This window comes from Sorex araneus, chromosome 3 (genome assembly GCF_027595985.1).
Source record: "Sorex araneus isolate mSorAra2 chromosome 3, mSorAra2.pri, whole genome shotgun sequence".
NCBI lineage: Eukaryota > Metazoa > Chordata > Mammalia > Eulipotyphla > Soricidae > Sorex > Sorex araneus.
In genome coordinates, this window is record NC_073304.1 from 205141592 (window position 1) to 205166151 (window position 24560).

At 47.1% G+C, this 24560-nt stretch overlaps 1 protein-coding gene across 2 annotated transcripts in view; it reads right to left on the reverse strand.

Moving 5' to 3' along the window:
- YPEL2 (yippee like 2) overlaps positions 1 to 21447 on the reverse strand; it is a 75813-nt gene extending 54366 nt beyond the window's left edge. The window contains exons 1-2 of one of the 2 annotated variants that reach the window (XM_055131646.1): positions 21263 to 21447; positions 4942 to 5045 (exon numbers count right to left, since the gene is read on the reverse strand). The gene's annotated coding sequence lies outside the window, so the exon portion shown is untranslated. The remainder of the gene's footprint in view (positions 1 to 4941; positions 5046 to 21262) is intronic. The other variant, XM_004608620.2, reaches the window with a different exon arrangement.
- Positions 21448 to 24560: the final 3113 nt, after the last annotated feature.

A 24560-nucleotide genomic window follows, 5' to 3' on the forward strand; every position in this document is an offset into this window, starting at 1 on the left:
GGCATCTTTGGGGTGTGGACATGACTACCAAGGCTTCCAGAGGTACAGGGAGGTGGGGGGAGGTAGCTCATCCCAACCTCAAGGAAGCTGGAGATTTCAGTCACAAAACCTCCATACCCGAATTTTCAGCAGATTTCTCAGTGAGGTCCGTCCCAAGACAGTGGAGTCCAGCTGGGGGCATGGCAGGGATTGTGGATTGTTGAAGCAAGTGACTACCAGGCTGACCTGAAACATCCCTCCACCACCACCACCAATTTACCCCAGTTTGTTCATCCTTGCATGGGTCTGAGATTAACTGTGGCTTTTGATCTCTTTCAAGATGAAACCCTCTTCTCGAGATGCTCCCATCCAGATACAATCCTGCATATTTAGAGGCCTGCCCCTGGCATCCATACTCATCCTTGCTGTTTACAAAGTCTAGCTTGTAAAATAGAGGTGGAGAGAAGAGTCAGTCACTGAATACGCTAACACTTTTCCAGCTCCCTGCCCCACCATTACTGCAGAGATTCTTAGAACTCCTGTAGAACACTGGAGGCTAGTTTCTAGGTCAGAAGGAGGAGTCCAATTGAGGAGTCAGTCTCACCACAGGTGAGAAGGAACCACCCTGATTGGAAGCAATGAATAGGTGGTGGCGGCTGAATGGCATCAGTGAGCCACTTCTGGACATGGAGGCTGTAGGAAGACTGGCATTCTTCCTCATTCCTAACCTCACTAGTGTCCTGAACCCAAACCAGGGAGCACTCAAGATACCCAGTGTTGGGGCCAGAGTGATCATACAGCAAGTAGGTGCTTGTCTTACATGTGGCCAACCCAGGTTTGATCAGGCAGCATCCCATATGGTCCCCTGAGCACTGCCAGGAGTGATTCCTGACGGTGGAGGCAGGAGTAGGCCCTGAACATTGCTGGGTGTGACCCAAATTAAAAAAAAAAAAAAAAGTATGCCCAGTTTTCTTGGGCTTCCACCAAATCAAGTGTGTGGTGAGGAGCACAGGACCTGGCAGGTGGACTTGAAGTCAGTCTTGGTTCACCTCATTAGTTGCATCACCTCTTGACAAAGTGCTGAAAAGGGTAAAACACCAATTCTTACCCCATGAAGGAGACTCAAGAATCAAATGAGAAAACATAAGTGAAAAAAATCTAAGTAAAGAACAGCATCTTGCACTTGGTTAATATTCAATAACCTTGACCAGTCGCAATTCTTACCAAGGGAAAAAAGGTGTGGGATCCTAGTCAAAAGATCCAAGTTAGCAGAGCTCCAGCTCCACAGCGATCTAAGAGTCAGGGCCTGAATGAATCCACTTAAAGGTATACTGTGGTCTACGTGGATTTCTGTTGCTTGGCAGGAGACCTGACCCTGGGATGTGATTCCAAACAGCAGACCTCTTTATCCCCGAGTGAAGCAGCAAGGTTCCTCTGCAGTCTGCACGGGCCCCGTGCCCCACGAGCCCCAAGACGGGGCAGCTGCTGCTGGAAACTTCACCAAGGAGCCCCTATAAAAACTTCCATAAAGCTGACATGCAGGAAAAACAGGAAAACCAACATCGTCATTTTACAGTTGCCCTTTGTATAGCACCCAGCCCAGGCGGTCCTTCAGATCCATCCAGCTGATAATAAACAGTCTGGGTTTTCTTTCTTTCCCTCATTGTCTTCACTTCCAATCCCACCGGATTAACCAGCCTGGATTTTTGAAAATTACTTCATAAATGAAACTAATGAGCTCTTCATCCCCGCTCTAGATATAGGAGCCAGTCTTAATTTTAGGGGGATTATCCATCAGATGATAATCTGCATGATCCAAACTTCAAAGTTCTGAGTCCAGGAGCTGAAGCAAGAGTACAGCAGGTAGCACAGACCTGGTTTCAATCCCCTGCATCCCTATGGTCCCTTGTGCATTGCCAGGAGTAACTATTGAGTTCCGAGCCAAGAGGAGCTGCTGAGCACTGCCCGGTGACCCCTCCCTCCCCCAAACAAACAAAACATAAAGTTCCAAATTCACATTGTAAACAGCTGATGAGAGTGCCCATCCACCAACTAGGATGCAAAGACCCTAATCTCAAAGCCTGGTGATAGCTCAAAAGAACGAGCATACGTTGTGCATGTGGGTTCAATGCCCAGGACCACATGGTCTAGAGTGATCCCAAGCACAGAGATGAGAGTAGCCCTCAGCCACTGGTGTGGCTCCAAAACAAAAACTAAACAATTCCTTGATCTCAGGAACATCACACAGGTCTCAGAGTCCACTTGGGTGCTGCAGCCTTCGTCACACTGTGGGCCCAGCCATGTCTTGACCACACAACCCTTAGCTCGCCACTCTGTCTGGGGAGGCTCCTGTGTCTGTTAGAGCATCCGCAGAGAGAAGCAGCAGCTCCCATGAACACCATAAAACGTGCATATTGTTTACTAGAGAGAAGAGGCTCTGCTTGCTGGCCCTGATGAGTGAAAACGTCAGGTATCACTTTTCATTATTTCTACAATTTAAAAAATCATACAAAATATTAAGAATTTGAAGATGGGGGCTGGAGCAATAGCACAACAGGTAAGGAGCTTGCCTTACACGCGGCCGACCCAGGCTGACCCAGGTTCGATTCCCAGCATCCCATATGGTCCCCTGAGCACCGACATGGGTAATTCCTGAGTGCAGAGCCAGGAGTAACCCCTGTGCATCGCTGGGTGTGACCCAAAAAGAAAAAGCAAAAAAACAGAATTTGACTGAAGGCTTCACGAACAAGAAAACATGGCTAAAGTTCATCCCCAGTTTTCCTTTTTTGCTTGGTTTTCTTTGGGGGCTAAATGAGGTCTGTGTGACTGAGGGTTCCAGCCATGCTTGAACCCAGGACTCCTGCACACAGAGCCTACGTGCCAGCACTGAGTTATCACCCCCTTGTGTTCTATCTCCCCTAAATGGTTTCCTTTTTTCTAAACAACTCTCAGCTACAAAAAGGATTTGAGAAGGCTTACTGAAGTCAAACAATATAATACTATTAAAATAGATTAAGAAATTAGGGTAGGAGGAATAAAAGAACCAAAGAGACCTAGAACACAGAAATGTATGCGGTTAAATTGCTAAAAATGTGCTGAATTTCAATAAGTTGTGTAGTTGGCTTTGTGCTCAATAACCATGGCGGTTCAAAAAGAAAAGCGTCAGAAGTTACCAGATTTATAGTCCCTACTAAACATGTTGGCTGCTCAAGATACAAATTTCCTCAGACACCTTCTCCTCTAAGCAGTCACGGGGACCATGAGTAACCCAATGGGCAAGATCCCCAACCACCCCACAGTGCTTATGAATTCCAAACCTCTTGCAATCAAAAGTTTCTTAGAGGCCCCTCTGAGGAGATCGACAGCAAAACAAAAAGGCAGTTTCAGTGGGAAGGGATGGTGGCAAATCAGGGCAACCCAAGAACACAATTTTCGGATGGTCTGCCTGGATCCAGTGAGACTCCGCGGAGGAATGGAAGCGCTCCGGAGCCTGCTGGCAACGGTCCATGAATATCATTTATCACAACCAGGCTTTTGAGTAACAAAAATATGGGCAGCCGCCCACATGCCAAGTCTAAACACTGAAACTTTTGAATGCTAACACTATTTCTATTTGGCCCTGGGGCTGCATTCAGCTCTCTCATGGGCCACTTTTTTCCTAAGGTTCATTTTTTCCAGCATGCCCTCTCATTCTCCTTTCTCTGAACTTTAATTTCCATGCCGGTCTTCTTCAGACCTGCTCCTCATTGAAGGTGTTTCAAGCATGTGGCTGCTTGTATCCCCTGCTCCCACCCCCACCCCCACAGCTGCCCACTTTCTGCCCCTCTCCCCACTATGTGTGTTCTCATCCACACCCACAAGCTTCCAAACCTCCACTTCCTGCTCCTGGATCACACCTCCTCCCCACCCCCAAAAAAAGATGTCTCTATCTGGCTCCCATCAACTTTACCTAAACTCCGTTTCCTCCTCCTGAAAGGTGCTCCAGCAGGAAACGTTCTTCTGCATCATCCCCAGGATGGGGGTTTTTGCCTCTGAAACCCACTGCCCCTATGTCACCCTTGGTCCCGCCAGCCACACTGCAAGAGGACAACTCCTCACGCACCCTAACTGGTCTCCCTGACTCAGCTCTGACCTCTCCAGTCCGCCCTAGAGTTCTATTTATACAACACAATCGGATCACATCTGGCTCATGTTTCACATCGCCAGTGGTTTCCTAGCAGCCTGCAGGAAAAGGTCCAACTCCTCAGGTGGAACCAAGAACAGGGCCAGATTCTCATCATCTCATCACCTTCCCCTCACTCCAATCATGCTCTGGAACTGTTGCAGCCTCCTGCAAAACCTTCACCTATCTGCTCGGTATTCAGAGTAAGGTATTCATACTATAATAACCAGCTCAAAGAACGCTGAGCAGGGCACTAGAAGCCTGGTCTTCTCTGGAGAGCACCTCGTCACACAGTTCCTGAGTCTGTCCCCTCTTGAGGCTGGGAGCTGCCTGCAGACAGTTTAGTGTTGATGTAGCATGCCTTTGGTATCCCAATACTCCTAAATTTCTCGTATCTCACAGATTCCTGATGAATAGTACTGGAGTAAAAGGAGTGATCAGTGAAACTGCTGTCCTGCAAAGCTGGGGTCTCTCTCCTTCCCTCCCTCCCTCCCTCCCTCCCTCCCTCCTTCCTTCCTTCCTTCCTCCCTTCCCCTCCTTCCTTCCTTCCTTCCTTCCTTCCTTCCTTCCCTCCTTCCTTCCTTCCCTCCTTCCCTCCCTTCCTCCCTCCTTTCCTCCCTTCCTTCTTCCCTCCTTCCTTCCCCTCCCTACTTTGCCACTATCCTATATATTAAAATATCTAATCTGTGTATTACCTGGGATTCATATACCACTAATGCTCCACAAAGTTAAAAGTCCAACAAACTAGGGACTGGAGAGATAGTACAGTGGATAGGACACTTGCTTTGTACGTGGCTTACCTGGGTTTGATCCCAGCACATCAGGAATGATCCCTCGAGTGCAGAGCCAGGAGCAAGCCCTGAGCATGACTAGGTGTGGCACAAACACTGGCTGCCCCTCATCCCTGCAGAAAGAAAAGTCCAACAAACTATTCTAAACTCACATAGACAGTCTCTGCATTTTTGTGCCATATCCAGCAGTGCTCAGGAGCTACTCAGGCTCAAGCCCTGTCTCTGATGAGCCATACCAAACAAACTTCTTGCCGAGTTGACCCACTTGAATCTGATGACAGAAACACCATTCCTCCTCCTCAGCCCTCCTTACCTTCCCCTAGGCTGGCACTGATTTTCTGGAACCCTAAAGAAAGGTGCACAGTGCCAACCCAGCAGCCTTGTTGCTCTCAGATGGACCCTACAAAACTTCCAGGGCACTCCTGGGCTGCAGACTCAAGGCAAGAATGATGAAGTCAGAGAAAAATAGTGTCAGACTTGACGCACCCCTACCTCTCCTAAGAGGCTGATTCATCCTTTGCCTCCCACCCCAGACTGCTGGCCTCAGCTCAGTCTTTTGTTTTCTGTCTGGCCAGGCCAGGGGGGGAGATGGTAATCCTGATGAAAACAAAATATGAACACACCCAGACAGGGCAAAACTCTAATATGAAACAGCTATTTACCACATCTATCAAGAAAACCTCTTGGAAGGCAGGACAAGAGATCTGGCAGATCTTCAGAAGTGACTTCACCAGAGAACCTTCTCCTCAGCCTCCTTCAACACCCAGGAGGTCCAGACCCTGATCCCTATGCCCCATCCTTCACAGCCGCGGGCACGGGGGATGGAGAGGGCACACTGAGTGATGCCCAGGGCTCACTTCTGGTTCTGCATCTAGAAAGTATTTTTGGCCGCGCTCAGGGCATCATAGGGATGCTGGGGATTGAACCTGGGTCAGCCTAGTGCACAGGCAAGCACTCCCGCTGCTAGACTCTCTCTCTGGCCCCACAGCCATGGCTTTAATGATATCCAATGATCAATTGATTGTCACCTGTGTCTGACCCTCTTGACTATCACATATGATGTACTGTCTTTGAAACAACGGCCCCTGTGGTATCCGGATTTCTTTTAATTTATTTTATTAGATATTAAAGCACAGTGATTTACATAGTTACTCTTTTAACTACTGCTGCCCCGGGGCAGTTACAAACCATCTCTCCGAGATCTGCCAACAGGATTCTGTTGCTCAGTTGTTAGCAGGCCTCTGGTGTTCTCACTTTAATCTCCCAAGTCAAATAAACCCCAAACTCAAGACTCTGACATATGTGGCTGGGCTCCCTGCCTTTCCACAATTGGAATTTTGGAAACGGAACTGAAAATTCAGGAGCAGAAAGGGGGAGAAGCGCTTTTAAAGGCTGACTGTATCTGATGTTCCAGCCATTGCCTGCCTGAAGATGGATTTATTTTGTTCTGGGAATCATTCATCTGGCAGTCAGTGCTGTCAATACTAAAGGAGATGAAACAGAGTAGGGGGGAGGCTGACTCGACAGCAAATTCCTGCATCACCTCTTCGGTCGCAGAAATGGTGAAGAGAGGTGAATCAGGACAGTCTCTTTTCCTTCCAAAGCTGACATGGCAAGGTACAAGAAAAAGTACCGCCATACACAACTGCAGCCTAAACATGAAAAATTGAGAACCAGCTTTCTGGTACGGGGCGGGGAGGGGGGAGGGTGCTCCCAAGCAGTGCTCGGGAGGGTCACTCCCAGCAACACTCTGCTTCGACACTTCAAAAGTCAATGCTTGGGCAGCAGATGCAGGGGAAGAGAGAGCTGCCAGAATGGCACACAGTGCTTCTCTGCAGGACGGCATGTGCTGGGTGGGGGAGTGAGGGGACACCAGGGCTGCTGTGCTGGGGTGGGAGGAGTGTGTGTGCTGGGGGTGGGAGGAATGAGGAGGAGGTATGTGATGAACAGAACTCAGGGTCTTGGCGTCTCAGAAATAGTACAGAGGTTAAGGCACTTGCCTTGCACGTGGCTCTCCCAGGTTTGTTCCCCAGTCCTGAATGTGGTCCCCTGAACACCACCAGGAATCTCTCCTAAGCATAGAGCCAGGAATAGCCCTGAGCACCACTGGGGGGTGGCCCAACAACCTCCCCCCACAAAAAAAAGAAAAAAAAAAGGTGAAAGGAAAAGAAACTCAAGATCTTATCTATGTAACCTAAAGCCTGAAAAATCAGGCTTTATTTCTTCAGGAACCCCAGACCACAAGGTGATCACAGCACCAGGAATTAAGCTCAGGACCTCATTTCCATCCTGTGTGTTTTCTAAGCCACTGAGCCAGCGAGCTTTGTCTTGTTAACCTATAATTTCATCCAAACAAGAAACTTCCACTAAGCTAGTCGTTCACAGGTCAGCTTTCCCACGGCAAAATGAACCACTCCTGGTCAGAGAGTTCACTAAATCAATCAGGAATCCTGCCTAGCCCAAAGCCTGCCTCCCACTGTTCAGAAAGTATATGTGGATAAAAGGTGGGAAGTGAAGAAAGTGAAGGAAGAAGATTAGGTGGAGCATCTGAGCCCTGGACTAATTGTCGATAAGCCTGCTGATGTCACAGTTTCCTGTTACAGGCCCAGGAGGGGCCAGACACAAGGTATGCTCTACCTCAGTTCTCATCATATCATGGAGACAGGCACTAGTGAAGATTTCCCAGGATTTCTGAATAAATGAAAGCTCAAGGGAAGTTAAGCAATTTGTCCTTGAAAATACTGAAACCAGGTACTGAATCATAGAACCATCCACAAAGCAACCTTTAATCCAGACCGGAGGGATCTAAAGCTGTTTGTCACCTGGGTGCTTTGAGCCTATAAGGCAATGTGCAGAATAGGAAAATAGCTCCCAGAGGCAGTCAACTGGATTATGATGCAAAACAAAGATGTTATCTTGGGGGTGCTTTTCAGTTTGTTGGTCTGGTTTTGGTTTACGGGACAGATCCCAGGTGCTGGGGGTTGGTTCCCAGGTCAATGCTGGGGTGGGGAGGGAAAATCCCCACAAGTCCCAGCTCTTTTTCCCCATCTCCCAGCTCTCAAGTTATCTTTAAAATGATCTGTAGGGCTGGCTAATTGCTTTTTAATTGCTCAACTTATAATGCAAGAGCCTAAAAATTCAAGTGATAAAAAGTATAACTGAACCTGAAAGTGGTTAGGCACAAGAGGGGTAACAGTGAGTAGGGCACTTGCCTTACATGCAACAAAGCAGATTCTATCCCCAGCACCCTGTATGGTCCCCCAATTCCCGATGGGAGTGATCCCTGAGCACAGAATCAGGAGTAAGCCCTGAGGACTGCCAGGGTGGTCCAAAAGGCAAAAAAATAAAAAATAAAAACAGATTAGACAAGAAAAAGCTAGTTTTCATTCCTATAATATATTCTTGCCCAGTGATGTTTAAGGCAGTGGTTTATGTGTGGGGATAATTCTTCCCCCAAATCCAAAGAAAATAAATTAAGGATACTGTAAGCAAAACTAGACAGAGCCCTACTGAATTTACACTAAAATGCACATGTTGATACCATTAATACAGCAAATACTGAAAGATAATTCATTATGAAATGATGGTCTATTTGGGTGGGCCAATTTTGGGAGGCATCCCTAACAGACAATGTTCAGAACAGTAAAAGAGATAAAGGGAAGATGTAATGGACATACACACAGGGGCCATACAAAGGAAAGGAAGTGGCAAAAATAGAGCAAAGAAAAGAAGGCCAAAGGACAAGGATACTTAGTAGCTGAATCCTGTCAAGGGGAGCAACTGCCCAAGTGATATCCAGACCTCAGACATATGTGAGGTGGCCTAGAGAATAGGTTGAAGATTGTTGGCATTTGCTTGCTTTTTATTGCTTTTAAAATTTTTAATAACAATATTACATTCCTCACACTATAATCTAACTGTGTAGGCCTTTTGGGGGAATAAGGGCAGTGAGTGGGGCCTAAGAAATTATGGCAGTCAGGTTTGAGAGCAACTCTTTCAGGGTCCCTGTTTATCTCTCTCAGCTCATAACTTTTGATCTTCAAGTGTTTCGCAGTGGGGCTGAAGAAATGCTAAAAAAAAAAACTGGGGTTCAGGTCTGCATGGGGGAGCCCAGGTTTAATCCCCAACACTACCCTGGTGGCCCAAGTGCAGAGCGGGGAGCCACACCCCAGCACTGAGCTGGGAGAAGTCCAGAGAGAAACAGAAATTCATGAAGTTCCTCTAAATTGTAGCAATGGGGATCCCAGAACTGTCCTGGTATTCTCCTTCCCGCATCTCACTTGACTTACTAACATTCCCCATTGATCTCCTGACAGTCACACCTCTGTGCCTTTGTACACTGTCCCCCTAGTCTTCAACAGGTTTTAATGCTCCTTCTCAGACCCCTATTTCCAAAAAGCTCACCATTTTTTATTTGTTTGGGCTTTTTGTCTTGTTTTGTTTGGTCTTTGGGCTATACCTGGAGATGCTCAGCAGTTACTCTGGCTCTGTACTAAGGAATTATTCCTGCCTGTGCTCCAAACATACAGGAAGCCAGGGATAGAACCCAGGTCAACCGCATGCAAGACAAACACCTCACCTGCTATACTATTGCTCCAATCCTATTTTCTCTGTTTTGTTTTGTTTTGTTTTGTAACGACTATAACTTCTACCTGTGCTCAAATGCCTTAATCACTCTCAGCTGAATTTAGGGTGAGAAGTATCTTAACTCCCAAAGGTCTTGCTGTTGAATGATTACTTACCAGGAAAAGAAAACGATTTGAGTTTCCAAACCAATCCAGACATTCCACTCCTCTAAGTAGAGGCTTTTTTGCCCCCAGGTTCTCCCAACACGGAGGAAAAACAAAATCTTCATCAAGTCAGTATGACAGCGTTTCCTATAACTGACACTAGAGAAAATGAAACAGTGTCTTTTTTCAGCCTAACCAAACTCAGTCATTATCCACACTCAATAGACCCTGTCGGAGACCCCTCCAGTTAAAGCCTTCCTTTCAGGCCAGAAGCAGACAGGAAGCTTCCAGAAACCACAGGCTAATTTCCCTCTAGCCGACAATCTGGTTTCGGGTCAAACCTGCTAAGTCTGAAGACATCACATTCTCTCTTTTTTTTAAATGTGTTTATTACATCACTGTGATCTACAAAAATTCATAACATAGTTATTTCAGGCACACAATGTTTCAACATCAATCCCACCATCACTGCCACTCTTTATTCGCCAACGCCTCCAGTCTCCCTCTGCCACCCCAACCTGACCCTTAGTAGGCATGAAAAATTTACTTCATGTCAAGAAAACTTAGAGGAACGGAAATTACAATTATTAAAAATAAATCAATGACAGTCAACTTCTGGTGACTGATTGCTATATGATATTAATCTATCACTGCATCACTGTATCACTGTCATCCTGTTGTTCTCATTGTAATTATCTATGTTTGTTTATATAGATGTCGATCTATGTAAACAAAAAGATTAAAAATCACTTAATACAATATAATGCCTGCTCATTTACATAGTTGTTTCAACTCTAGTATCTAAAATATATCGCAGTAACTTTTATTTTGTACTCAAGCTTCATCATGGTAATAATCCTGTCTTCCCTGTCACTAATTAAACTATATTTTAAATCTTTCTAATAAATTATAGAGCTCACATGAAATAGGTAAAACCTATAACTGTAAATTTTAGTAAGAGTGAAGAGAATTTAAAAAATTTAAAGTGGAAAATATGAGTAGGCCTGTAAAAGTATAAGGAGTTTTATTCTAGAAAGGGAGTACTGAGGGCGGGAAGGAAACCGGGGATATTGGTGGCAGGAAGTGTGCACTGATAAAGGGACGGGTGTTGGAACATTGATTGAAACTCAATCATGAACAACTCTGTAACTGTGTATCTCACTGTGTTTCAATTAAAAAATTTTTATGAAAGAAAAAGAATATTGAAGAGACTAATAAGACAAAAAGAGAGAACAAACCTGTCAGCACATGGCACTGAGCATGGCATCCACCTGGATGCTTCAGGGTGCTTTCTACTAAGAAGGATGCTGACCGCTAACTTGCTGCTCGATTTTGTGTTTCCAATAATGAGACACCACATTCTGAAGTGGAGGGCTGGCTGTCTCTGCGCTCAGGAGACAGTAAGCACAGAGTTGCTGACCCAGCCAGGAAACAGCAATGAGGGTGGCACTGTCACACCTCACTAGCAAAAGGCTTCGCTCATCATCACGGAAAAGGAAGCTGCGCCTGGTACAGAGACATTCTTATTTTAGGTGTGGGTCAGGAGTTGATGTTCTAGACAGCACAGGAGCAGAGAGCGCCTTGAAACTGAAACAGAAATGTTTATGGCTCAAGTTTGTGCTCCTCCCCGCAGGGGGAAAATCTGCTACCTGGAAATCCATCTCTGGCAAAAGGTTAAAGAGTGGGGGTGGGGGGAGGAATGCTGAAGGCAGAAGAGATGAGCTCTGAAAAAGATATTTACACAGGAACATCTCCTGTGCAGGCAAGGAAGAGCTCATAACAGGACAGACAAAGCAACACTCACAGTTTTACCAGGCTTTTCCTTCCCTTCTTCCCAGAGTCCTCTGGGAAAGCTATGTCAAGATGGCAACAATGTGCCCCCAGAGAGCTCAGTGGCCAAAAAGTCTGCTTTGCAAGCCTGAGGATGGGGGCACCACACCCCACAAGTGCCATCCCAGTGGCTCTACAATAGCATGGTACTACCAACGAGTGCTCAGCTCACCACAGCTAAAGAGTGTGAGCAGCACAATCAAGTCTGTCAGGTTAATGCAACAACTACAGAGGAGGGAAAGAGAATGGATCCAAGTGGATATGTAAATAAGGGGCTAGGGGCTGGCTCAGTGTGAGAGTATATGCCTCTGAAGAGGTTACTTAGTTGGGTTACTCAGTTTTGCTCCCATGTATATATATAGAAGAAAATACCTAAAGTTACAAAGACATTTTTCTTTACCTTTACTCTTCTCAAATGCCTAATGCTTGTCTAATTATTTGCGCACCTCTGAAAAACCCAGGAGTATAGGATTATTTATTTTATTGAGGGGTAAGGGGGGAGTGGATAGGGTGCGGGGCACAGCCAGTGATGCTCAGAGTTTACTCCTGACTCGGTGCTCAGGGATTACCCCTGGCAGGGCTCAGGGATCACATAAGGTGCTGGGTATTGAACCAGGACTAGCCATGTGCAAGGCAAGTATCCTACCCACTGTACTATCTCTCCAGCTCCACAGGGTCATTTCTTCAACAGGGTCATGTTTTAAGCAAAATCCTTTTTTGCCTGTTAGGGCCTTAATGTTTGCATTTCTAAAATTTAATGCCTGAAATGAATTTTAATATTCAATCTAGCATGCATCTTAATACTAGAGTTGTTAATCAGTAACCTGAAGTTAGAGGAAATAAGAGCTCAAGGTTAGCAATGGAAAAAAATAAGGAAGCAGGGTCCTTTGGTTACTCATGTTAAGCCACCAATTTGGCTCTGTGCTTCCTATCAGCCAAAGCAAAAAGAGATATATGACCAGCTATAAATTTTCCCTTTCCCTCACTTATTTATTTATTTTGGTTTTGGGGGCCACTCCCAGGTGTGCTTGGGGTTTACTCATGACTTTGCATTCAGGGATCGCTCCTGACCGACTTGAAGAACTTTATGTGCTAGGGATTGAACCCAGATCAGCCACATATAAGGCAAGCATTCTACCCAATGTACCATCTCTCCAGCCCTAACTCTTCCAACTAAAACTCCATTTAAAGCAAGAGATTCTTGGGGCTGGAGTGATAGTACAGCAGGTAAGGCATTTGCCTTGCATGTGGCCGACCCGGGTTCAATTCCTGGCACTCCGTATGGTCCCTGAGCACCACCAGGAGGAATTCTTGAGTGCAGAGCTAGGAGTAACCCCTGAGCATTGCTGGGTATGACCAAAAAAAAAAAAAAAGTTCTGAAAGAAACTGGCATTAAATTATACATTCAGACAAGAAGCAAAGTTGCAACTAAGATCTTCAACAGCGGTAAGGTATTACAGACATTTGACAGTTTGATTGCATGAAAGCAATTCTTCAGGGCTGAGATATGCCCAACAATACAGTAGACCAGGTTTAACCCATGGAGGAAGCTAAGAATGGCCTGAGAAACAGGCAACGTGTCCTTCCAAGAAAATCCAAAAATAATAATTCTACCACAGGCTATTAAGAGTCTGGCAGCAATTTTCAATAAGATGATTTCTAATCTCCACTTTTGTTCTGATCAGCAGGTATTTATTCTATGACGTGGTCATTTCTTTTTCTTCATATACTCACCCACTCTCAACAGAATGGGAATTTCTGCCACTCAGACCAGGGGAATCTATTCATATACTAGTCTTATTAATAGTTAATATGGACTGTGTATCAGGCTCTGTGCCTGGTTTCCAGTGCATTTGCTCCCAATTAATCCACGCTGTGTGATAGCAACTATTATTAGTTCCATTTTACAAATAAGGAACAAAGATTTAGGGAAGTTTAGCAAATTGCACAAAGGTCCAAGAGCTCATTATTCAGATCTCTCTGACTCCAAAGCCCAGGCTCGTAGCCCTACTAATACTAGTTCCTTATGTTAAAGAAATGTGTTTTCTGGTAGAAATGCTTGTCTGGTGAACAGAAAATCTAGAATAAGGTTAACTGAAGAAGGCAAGGGTTGCTTGTTAACAACAAAATAAAAATTGGACTTTTAAAGACTGTGGTGACCCATTAAAAGAAAAATGAATGAAAAATATTGATAAAAGCAGACATCCCCAAGGAAAGCCATTCCAAGTAAACATGAACCTATTCCAGGAAAAAAGAAATATTCTTATCCTCTTCTCTTGGAAATAAAGAATTATTTCCTAGATACCTCTAAACCACTCTCTTGTCATTCATTCATTCAACTAACGTTTTAGCTAGTCCTATGCATGCCAGCCAATGCAGTGAGCAAGACAGAGACACTCTCAAGCTTCCAATTTCATGATCAGACAACGTGATACTGCAGGAATGAAAGAGTGGAGTGCCAGGTGTACTAGCTAATTTAGTGCAGTTTAAATTTCACCCATTGAAAAGTTATCCAATCAAAATATATAATGGGATGGCTGGGGGTGGGAGATGACAGCCAATTAAAGGAAGCCCCCAGACAGGCTCAGTCTCTTCAGGACAGAAGGCAGAATCAGGCAGGACTCTTATACTCAGACAGCAGGACAGCAGGGACCTAACCCATGCACATGTGGCCATGGCTGGAGACTTAAGGACAACCAGAGCACTGGGTAAGCATTGGGGTACGTACAGCCCTAGAAAAGCCCAGCAACAGGGACAGAGCACAAGGATCTCGTCCACACACAGATGGCTATAGCTGAAGACTAAGGAAAACCAAGATGTGAGAGAACTTCCGGGGTACAGTCCAAAGGAGGCCCCCAAGAGGCCCTGCAACAAGAAGCATGCATTGCTAGGATTCATACGCTGGATAGGGACAAGACCAGACCATCATACCCTGGAGGCAGGCAGATGGAGAGGGATAAAACATAGGAGATCACACATTAGACCAGGCACTAAGGGACTGGACTAGAGATGTCATATACAGGTAAACAGAGGGGCCTGGATATTGGGGAGAGACCCAGATCCATCATTTCAATTGTACAATAAACCCTAAATTCTCTCTCTCTTTTTTTTTTTTTGGTTTTGTCTTGGTATCATTTGGTTTAGGGTCCATACCTGGCAATATTCAGGGGTTACACCTGACTTTGGACTCAGGAATTATTCCCAGTAGTGTTTGGAGGATCATATGGGATGTCAGAGATTGAACCCCAGGAGCTGTGTGCAAGGCAAATGCTGCTATATGATAGCTCTGGCCACAAAACTCTAAATTCTTAACCTTTTGAATTTTGCATGCAAATCTTCCATACAATTCTCAAGAACCCACCAGTGCAAGAAAATCTACTAAAAAAATGTACTTTCAAAGGGTCTTAAGATACCTTTCACCTTTCAGAACCCTCAAGAGGGCTGGAATGGTTGGAGTCGAATGTAACAGTAGACCAGGGAGGTTGAGGACCAATAAAAGATGATGACAGAAATTCGGTACAGCGACACACTAGGGGTGCCTCCAGGGGAAGGAGTTGGATTCTGTCTAAAGGGCAAAGGGAAGCCATTGGAAAATTATAAGCAGAGAAATAGCATAATCCGATTTACTTCTAAATCCTCCAGAGCATAGTCACAGCGCCAAGGAAAATTCAGGTGAGTGAGGTCCCTTAAAGATGCAAGAATCACCCTTAAGAGAAAGGCCACCAAAAGCTATCAACTTTAATCAAGTGCCTTTAACCTGCAGGCCCAAACAACCTTTAGTTTTAAAAGCTGTTTCTTTACCAATTTCAGACCCTTTCAAGCTAAAGAAATGCAAATGCCACTATGCCCTTGCCTTGGGAACTGTCAATATAATATACTAAGGAACTGATCCTCCATTTTGTTGCAGGCAGGCAGATAGGAGTCCAGGTAATGAATTTTGGAGGAATAAAAGGAAAAAGAAAGTGCGGCCTTGTAGCCCAAGGGCATGAAGACCAGGTCCTTTTGAGCTGCAAATACTGAGCTCTATGGAGATGGAGAAACTGAGGCACAAAAAAAGAGAAGGGTGGACCCCAACAAGGAAAGGAGAAGCTGGGAGCAAAGGAATAGAAAAATGGCCAACCTGGGTTGGAGCAATATCCTAAGTGCAGAGCCAGGAATAACCCCTGAGCACTGCTGGGTGTGAGCCACAAATGAACAAACAGACAAAGGAAGAGGGTCTAAAATTCATGCTAAGAATATAAAAGTATCCGCAAGAGTGCAGGGATTTTTCCCTCTGACAACTCCCAGATTAACTTTTGTGCATGCAGAGAAGGGAGGCTAAAACAATTGGGAGAAAAAACAGGTAACTTCCCAAACATCATGCTATGCCTTTTCCCCTGGGATAAGCCTATTTTCTCTCCTAAACACAGAACTTTTTCTTTCTCTCCCCTCACAATTCTCTTACTTCTTTAACTGTTGGCTTTGGGTTCCCCCCCACCACCAACTACTCTGATTTTTTTTTTCTATGAGGGAAGGTGACACTCCTGGGAAAACCTGGGCTGTGGTCAGGACTGACTTTCCTTTTCCTGCGAAGAGCAATTCCTCACTCCAACCTGAGTCCATAAGTCCCCGAGAGCTCAGATAGTGGGGAGCAATTTCTATGCCGTGAAAAATAGCTGGGCTTCGATTTGACAGCAGCCTTGTAAGGAAGGGGGAGAAACTGGTGGCCATGCCTGGTAAGTGCTCACAGCTTTACCATCCAATTCATGCCAGGGAGAAGTAGGTAAGGGCAAAAAGGTGGAGGCCTCCTTCCCCAACACTCCCTGGGTCATCTGCAAGTCTTGGGGAGACAGCAACAAAACAGATAAATCAGGTGACCTTCCGTTGAATCCTTGAATCCAGGAGTTACTCAGAGAACCCTCCTCCCTCCGGTAGGAGTGACCCCCTCCCCACCCCCACTCCCAATAATCTGACTCCCACATAAACAGCTCTTCCCCCTGACTTCCTAGGATCCCCTTTCCCCACAACCTCAAAACCAAGCATCCTGGGCCTGAGTGATTGTACAGCGGATAGGGCAGTTGCCTTGCGCACAGACAGCCCGGGTTCAATCCCTGGCATTCCATATGGTCCCCCAAGCATAGCCAGGAGTAATTCCTGAGTGCAGAGCCAGGAGTAACCCCTGAGCATAGTTGGCTGACCCAGGTTTGATTCCCAGATTCCCATATGGTCCCCAAAAAGCAAAAACAAGCAAACAAACAAAAAACCCAAAAAACTAAGCATTCTAAACGTGAACTACTTGACCAGGTTGAACATTATATATTTTTGGCTTGTGGTCTACTCCCAGCAGTGTTCAGGGCTTACCCTAGTTCTTGGCTCAACGATCACTCCTGGCTGGGGTGGGGGTGGGGGTGGGGGAAGCAAGGTAAGTGCATTACTCACTGCACTATGGTCCCCCAAGTCCACCAGGAGTGATCCCTGAGTGAGCACTGAGTCAGGAGTAAAACTGAGCACAGCTGTGTCTGGCCAAAAAAAACAAAACAAAAATCATCAGAAACTGGATGATGGAGCTGGGGAGATGGCTCAAAAGGAGAGTGGACATGCTTTGCCACATGAGGAGGCCTGGGAATTTGTCCCTGAGAATGCAGTGTTCTCCACCACCACACACATACACACACACATATCCCACCCAAAACACAAAGTGGATGACCAACAGGATCCACCTGAACACAGGAGCAAGGATGTCACCACAGAAAAAAAACAGGGCTGGGACTGGCAAGGATCAGTTCCACTAATTAACAACTGATCACAAATCAAAATCAACAGGAGCTGGAGCGATAGCACAGTGGATAGGGCATTTGCCTTGCATGTGACCAACCCAGGTTTGATTCCCAGCATCCCATATGGTCCCTGAGCACTACCACGGGTAATTCCTGAGTGCAAAGCCAGGAGTAACCCCTGTGCACTGCCTGGTGTGACCCAAAAAGGAAAAAATTAAAAAATCGCCAGCCAGTCCCTCCCAAGTTACTAACCAGAAATCTCCAAATAAATATACAGATATTAAAAACCCCTAATTTCAGACCAATAGTTAATGCTCTGGCTCATTGGTGGTCTTGAAATTATTAAAATCGGGGCTGGAAACCACAACAGCTAAATAGAGAGAGAAAACAGAAGGGAATGCCTTGCCACAGTGGCAGGGTGGGGTGGGGGGGAGATGGGATTGGGGAGGGTGGGAGGGACACTGGGTTTACGGGTGGTGGAGAATGGGCACTGGTGAAGGGATGGGTTCCAAACTTTGTATAAGGGAAGTATAAGCACAAAAGTGTATAAATCTGTAACTGTACCCTCACGATGATTCTCTAATTAAAAATAAATAAATTTAAAAAAATAAATAAATAAAATAAAATCGGGGCTGGAGTGATAGCACAGTGAGTGGGTAGGGCATTTGCCTTGCACTCGACCAACCCGGGTTCGATTCCCAGCATCCCATATGGTCCACTGAGTACCATCAGGAGTAATTCCTGAATGCAGAGCCAGGAGTGACCCCTGTGCATTGCCAGGTGTAATTCAAAGAGAAAAAAAAATATTAAAAACATTTACAATAAAAATTCATATAACTTGTGGCTAGAGCAGCAAACACAACTGCACCACCCGTGACTCAGGCAGTTTAACAGATAACCTGTGATAGGGAAAAGTGAACAGAGCCCTCAAGTGGGCCGGACTGGGTGGTGAGGGGAGAATCCCAAGGGGTCTATTGTTAAGGCAAGTTTTCAAGACAGCTGAAAGCAAACACTATGCTTAAAACTAGTCTAATAGGATTGGCAGAAGAGTAATCCTGGGTTTAAGTAAAGTATGGGTCACTGGCCCAAAGGCATTGTACTGCAAATCACATGTTAATATATTTTATTGTTCGTTACTGCTTTTCATTATTCACTGACCCCTGTTCCAAATCAACCACCTCTCATGGTTAATGAGATATCATACTCTCAAGATATCATACTCTCATGGTCCATGCATACAAAACATACCCTATCCCCAGAGAAGCAGCTTGACCATGTTTTGCATGCAGGAACCCAAGTTTGGATCCCTGGCACCACATGGTCCCCAGGGTACCACTGTGGGGGGGCGGGCAATCTCCAGCACCACCAAGCATAGACCAAAAACTATCAGGTGCCCTCAAACCACAAATAAATTAAAATGTGCCCCCACTGAGAATAAATATCACCATAGTAAATGGCAGGCTGCATTTTTCATCTTTCCTCTTTTAGGGGGACTTGGAAGGCCTTCCCATCAGTGTTGTGGGTCACCAGGAACAAATGCAGCAATAACAGGAAAAAAAAAACAGTGCCAGGAATGGAATCCCAGGTCCTGTGCATGCCAGCATATAATCCAACTCTCAGATCTCTTTCCATGGTAAGAGATCACATTAAGGGGGCCTCCCAAATGATGCTCAGAAGAGGCCCCTCCCAGGAACTCTCAGTCACTCTGTGGGTCGATGCAAGGACCCAAGGATACAGTCCTCTCAGGTCCTGTGTTGGTAGGACCTGGGTAATTTACATCCAACCAGGACAGTCCTCTCAGGTCTATAAATTACCCAGTTTACATCCTGAAATGATGCTTGGGGGACCATGTGGCGCCTGGGTATGCACCTCAAACACTGTGTACCATCTCTCTGCGCCCCCCCCCCAGTCATCTTTATGCACATTTAGGTTTGAGAGCATCGCTGCCCTCAAGCAATGTTTCTGTGATGCCTGGAATAGAACCCAGGGTCTAATCCTTGCAAAGCATGTGTTCTTCCACATCTCGGGACCCTCGAGCCATGTTGATTAGATTGTGCCATGACCCATTTGGTCAATAAACCAAATTTAGATCATAACCAGAACACATTCTGGTAGAAAGGGTAACTGCTTCCAAGAACATATCTCAGCTTTGTCCAGTGATGTAAAATGTGTTCCAATTTATGGATTCCATTCAAAATCTGCAAACCACTCTGAGAAAAGCAGAGCACAACTTGTGCGTGATGTCTATTTTCGATTTTCCACCCCTAATTTCAAGGTTCTTGGTTTTAATTTCAGCACAGAGATTAAGAGATTAAAAAAAAATTTTTTTTTCATCAAATCCTAAAGCGATGAGGTCAAGCCAAGCTGAGGAGAGGGAGAAGCCCAATTACTTGACACTTTCTTTATTCCTGGCAAGGTCCTTGTCAAGGAACAGGGGATAAGGTCTAGGGCCAAAGGAAAGTTTGAACAACCCTATTCAAGTTGGTCCTGTTCCTGGGTAAAGAATTTGTAGCCATCCATATCACACAGTTCATAAAATTCAAAGTGTTCCTCACAGAGCAACTATCAATCTCAGGATTAAGTGCTACGGGGGGGGGGGGAAGAAATGAACAGAATTTGTTTTCTGGTCACCGATTCCCTCCTGTCCAAGCCCCCATCACAAAGCCTGTGCTGCCAGACTCAGTGCAATGAAAACATGAAGCACCTATAAATTCAACACCCACTCCAGCCAGCCAGCCGTGAGCGTCGTTTCCCCCCCACACCCCACCCCACCCTCCACCCCCGCGCCCCCAGTCAGTTCACCTCTGCCTCCCCTAGCTTCCTGGCACCGCCAAAGTTTCAAAACCAAGCTGGGTGCAGTTAGCAGTTTCCCTCCTTACAAATGCTCTGGGACAGAGAACTCATTGTTGTAGATCTTGCTGGTCCAGAGAGGGAGGGCAAAGGAAAAGGATGAGTGAAGTAGCTCGATGTCTTAGATTCACCATAAGTGAGGGTTTACGGAAAACATCCCCAAGTCTCCAGGAGAGCCAATTTACAAGGAGGCCAGAAAGCAAGAACTCTTGCAAAGTCAAGGAGCAGCTTAGCACCGAGCACGGACCAAGTACTGTAGGCAGGAGACGGGCGACGTGCAGATCTAAGGGAACAGGACGCCACTCACTCACCAGGCTTTCTAAGCTCCTGTGAAGTCAGCCGGATCCAAAAGAGCACGTGGCTCTCCCACCATAGAAGAGGGAAAAGCACGCACACCCCAACTCAGGAAAAGGGAAAGACACTGGAGAACGCCAACGGACAAGGAAGATGAACTTAAAGCAGTTGCGAGTTCGGGGGCTGCCACTCCAAGGCGCCAGGTCCTAGGAGGTGCTTTTTGGAGCGGTCCCTTCTTTCCCCGGGGCGGAGGAAACTCGCGCCCACCCTCTTGGCAGGGATACTGGGGAGGCGCCGGGAAGTGGCCAGGCAGGAACTCGGCTGCGGTTACCCTGGTCCAAACTCCGGAGAGTTTAGAGAGCGAACGGGCCCCCCCCCAAGGGTGGCGCCCCCGAACCCCGAGTGTCGCCAGCTGAGACCCAGCGACGCAAACGCCCGAAGCCCCCTCTGGAGCCCAGATCCGCGGGAACTCGCCCGAGGAAGCAGCAGGGAGCCGACACTCCCCACCTCCGCACCCGACTTCCCACACCCCCACCCCAACAGCCAGCCCCCGCACCCAGAACTTGCCCGACTCCTAACGCAGGGCTCCGAGTGGCCAGCCACCGGCTGCCTCCGGGCCCCGCAGTGTTTGTAAACAAACCGGTCACGTGGCCCCGGCGGCCCGCTCCCCGCCCCCCTGCACCCGCAGTCCCAGTCGGGACCCCAAGCCGGAGCCCCGCAAGCCGTGAGCCGCACCGGGCCGAGGGCGCTGCGCCCGAGCGCAGGGACCCCAGGGGCTCCGCAGCGGTGCGGGGTGCCGGGCGCCCCGAGCTGACAGCGCGCCCCGCGCCCACGCGCGCCCGGCCAGCGCCGCGCTCCCAGCGTGCTTACCCGGCTGCAGGCTGCCCGGTCTGGCCCGCGGCCGGCTCGGCTCCGCCGGGGTGCGCGGCAGCGAAGGACCGCCCGGCTGGCTCCCGGGCTCGGCGAGCGCTCTTAAAGCCACAGTCTCCGCCACTGCCGCCGCCGCCGCCACTCTGCATCCCTCCGGGTCCGGGCCGGGGGCTGCCCTGTGACGGACGCGCCCCCGCGCCTATCCCCTTGGCTCAGCACATAGCAACACGCCGCCGGTTGGCCCGGCACGGCCGCAGCCCATCCTCCTCGAGCCAATCAGCGGAGGACGGAACTCCGCCCCTCGCTTCCCCAGCCTTTCCACCCCCCCCACCCCCCCGCCCGCCCCTCTGCCCTGGCCCGGCTGGGTGCGGGGACTCGGCGCGCTGTCTGTCGTTGTCTGCCTCGGAGCTGCTACTCCAGCTGAGCCCTGCTAAACTGGGCAACAGCCCAGAGGGGCTGGAAGAAAGGCTGCTGAGGGTGGGTGGGCGCGCGGCGCCCGGGACACGATTCTTTATTTGGGTCTGGGCTTGTCTTCCCCTCGCTGGTCTACACTGAGGTTCCTAGAAGCTGGGGCAGGGAGAGGAGAAGCTTTATAAAGTGCTTTAACTTGGAGGCCAAGGCAGTAGCTATGGCCCTCTGTCTTAGCCATCCCTACCTAACCCAGAGCCTCAATTACCTGAGGAGGCCCCCCAGGACCCTAGGCAGTTGAATTTAATAAGACGGTACCAGCCAGACCAGACTCAGAAACTAGGCGTTTCCCCGTCTCTGTTCTGTTAGTAATTTTGGAAGTTAAAAGGGGGGCTAGGGGAGACTCGTAAGGGAAATTGGAAGGCACCCAGAACCCTATTGCTGCTGATTTTCCAAGACCTTAAGAAAGAGTCTAAGGATAGTTAGCCTGGAGAATATAGCATGGCTAATTGTCAGAGGGGCAAGCCCACCCACCCCCACCTCCACTCTTCGTAAAATGGGTTCGTGGGATAGTGTTTTTCAAGAAAAATATGGTTAAAGATGAGCCCAAGGCAGCCAGGAAATTCAGGGAGGCACAAAGCGGGTGAATGAGGCTGTCCCACGGATTACTGTTCATTTGAGTGATGGCAGGGGAGAGACTAGAGTTCTTCCTCAGCCTCCGAAGTTCTACAGTTCCTCAGAGAATTGTTGGGGGCTCCATGTTTTATTGATCATGCATCTGACTTATTTGTATCACATATGAGATGCTGTCAACTGCCTCCTATACACTGATTCACCATTAGTGGTAAATGGTGCTGGGATGGATCCCCAGATAGGTTTCAAATCGTGATTGCCTCCACCCTTTGTGACTGTCTTTGCCACAAGTTGGATTTAGTTAATATACAAGGACTGGTTGAGGTGAAGACAGTCCCACTGTGAAGTAAAACAATAAAAATGCCTCTGAGACATTAGTATCCTGTGTATGCATAGGTCTCAAAATTGCATCTAGTGTAAACTGGAGCATCAAGTCCTTCACGATTGACAGATTTGGAAAGTCTAAAAAAGAAAAAACAAAAACAAAGCTGTTGAGATAAGAATCAAGAACAGAAAAGTTGTAAAGAGTGGGGATGGGATCCGCTGTAGAGCACATGCCTGAGGCTCTGGGTCCAATCTCAACAATGAAAAAAGTAATTTAACACTTAAAGCTAACTCTAAATTGATGAAGGATTTTTGTTTTGTTTTGGAGCCACACCCAGAAACGCTCAGGGGTTACTCCTGGCTCTTTGCACCAGAATCACTCCTGAATGGGATCAGGACAGGGTGCTGGGGGATCCAACCAGGTTTGGCACTGTGCAAAGGCAAAGCACCTTTCCCACTGCACTGTCTCTCCGCCCTGTGCTGGTTACTTTGGAATATCTGAGCTTGATTTCTAGTCCTGATCTGCCTCATGGCCAAATTTCTTTGTCTTTCTGCCTAGAATTCGAAACTTTAAAACAAAGGGGATTGAGGAGCCTGGGAGGTGGGTCAAAGGGATGGTGCAAATGTTTTGCATGCTTTGCATGGACTATCCTGGCACCACTTGGTGCCTCTCCCCCAGCACTGCAGGAAGCTACCTCTGAGCACTGCCCCAGAAGTAACCCTAAGCACCACAGGCTGTGCCCAAAACCAAAAATTTTTTAAGTAAATAACAAATCAATAAGGGTTGGAGAGCCAGCTCAACAGGCTGGAGTGCATGCTTTGCATGCTAGAGATCCGAATTTGATTCCCAGCGCAGCATGGTCCCCTGAGCACGGCTGGAAATGACCCCAGCACCAACAGGTGTGGCCCCAAAACCAAACAAATAGATCAAAACAAAGAGAACTGAGAGAGGGTGGTCTTTAAAGTCCTAAATTCAACTCCTAAAAGGGGCCAGAAAGTCCAATTGTTATGTGGTTTCAGCAGTATTCTGCTAGTGAGTATTTGTGTTTCCAGAGCACCATTCCCCAGCAGTACATGAGTCTAACACCCCAAGATATTGGGGTGTTATGTAACAAGACTGGTGGCTACTGTTTAAATAGAAGATCGTGGAGCTAAAGAGGACAAGGCTGCCGCAGTGGTTCTGAGGGAGATCGGAGGCCCCCTGCAGGCCGCTGTGTGTATGCAGGTGCCTTGAACAGGAAAAAGTAACCTGACCTCCACCAGCGGACAAAAGAACAGCAGCCAGCTACTGTAGCAGCAAATTTATCTATTCATAAAATAGGTAGGAGTTTTATATTCCTATCATTTATTCTATATTGTATTCCTGATCACAACTCCCTGTCAAAAGAGTCCAGCGAGTTAAGTAGAAGTGAAACAGAGCAGCCGATCAAAGGAAAAACAATAAGCTACTTCTCTTCCTCTTTGAAAGCAAGTACCTCTCGTTGCCTCGCAGTGCACACTTGCTCTGTGCAGAATTTCCTGCTTGAGTTGCACTTTAGTACTCTGAAGTTTCTACAGAGGAGAGAAGCTGAGACCAGAGGAGAGTGTGAGAATGGATTTGCTTACCTACTGAGATGAGAGACCAAGATATGCAAACAGTGCAGTTTAAATTTAGCCAGAGGGCTCTTCCTTTTGTTTGTTTGTTTGTTTGTTTGTTTTGTTGTTTGGGGCCACTTGGCTGTTGCTTAAGGCTTACTCCCAATTCTATGCACAGAGATCACTCCCAGTGGGGCTCAGTTCAAAAATTGGATCAAATATCACTTCTTTGGAGATGTTTCCCCTAACCTACCTAAAAATACCAAAAATTTCTGCCCTCAGTACTCTCCGTAACATTCTATTCATAGCTCCATTACAGCACTCAGCACTCTGCACTCCCTGCTAAGAATTATCAGTC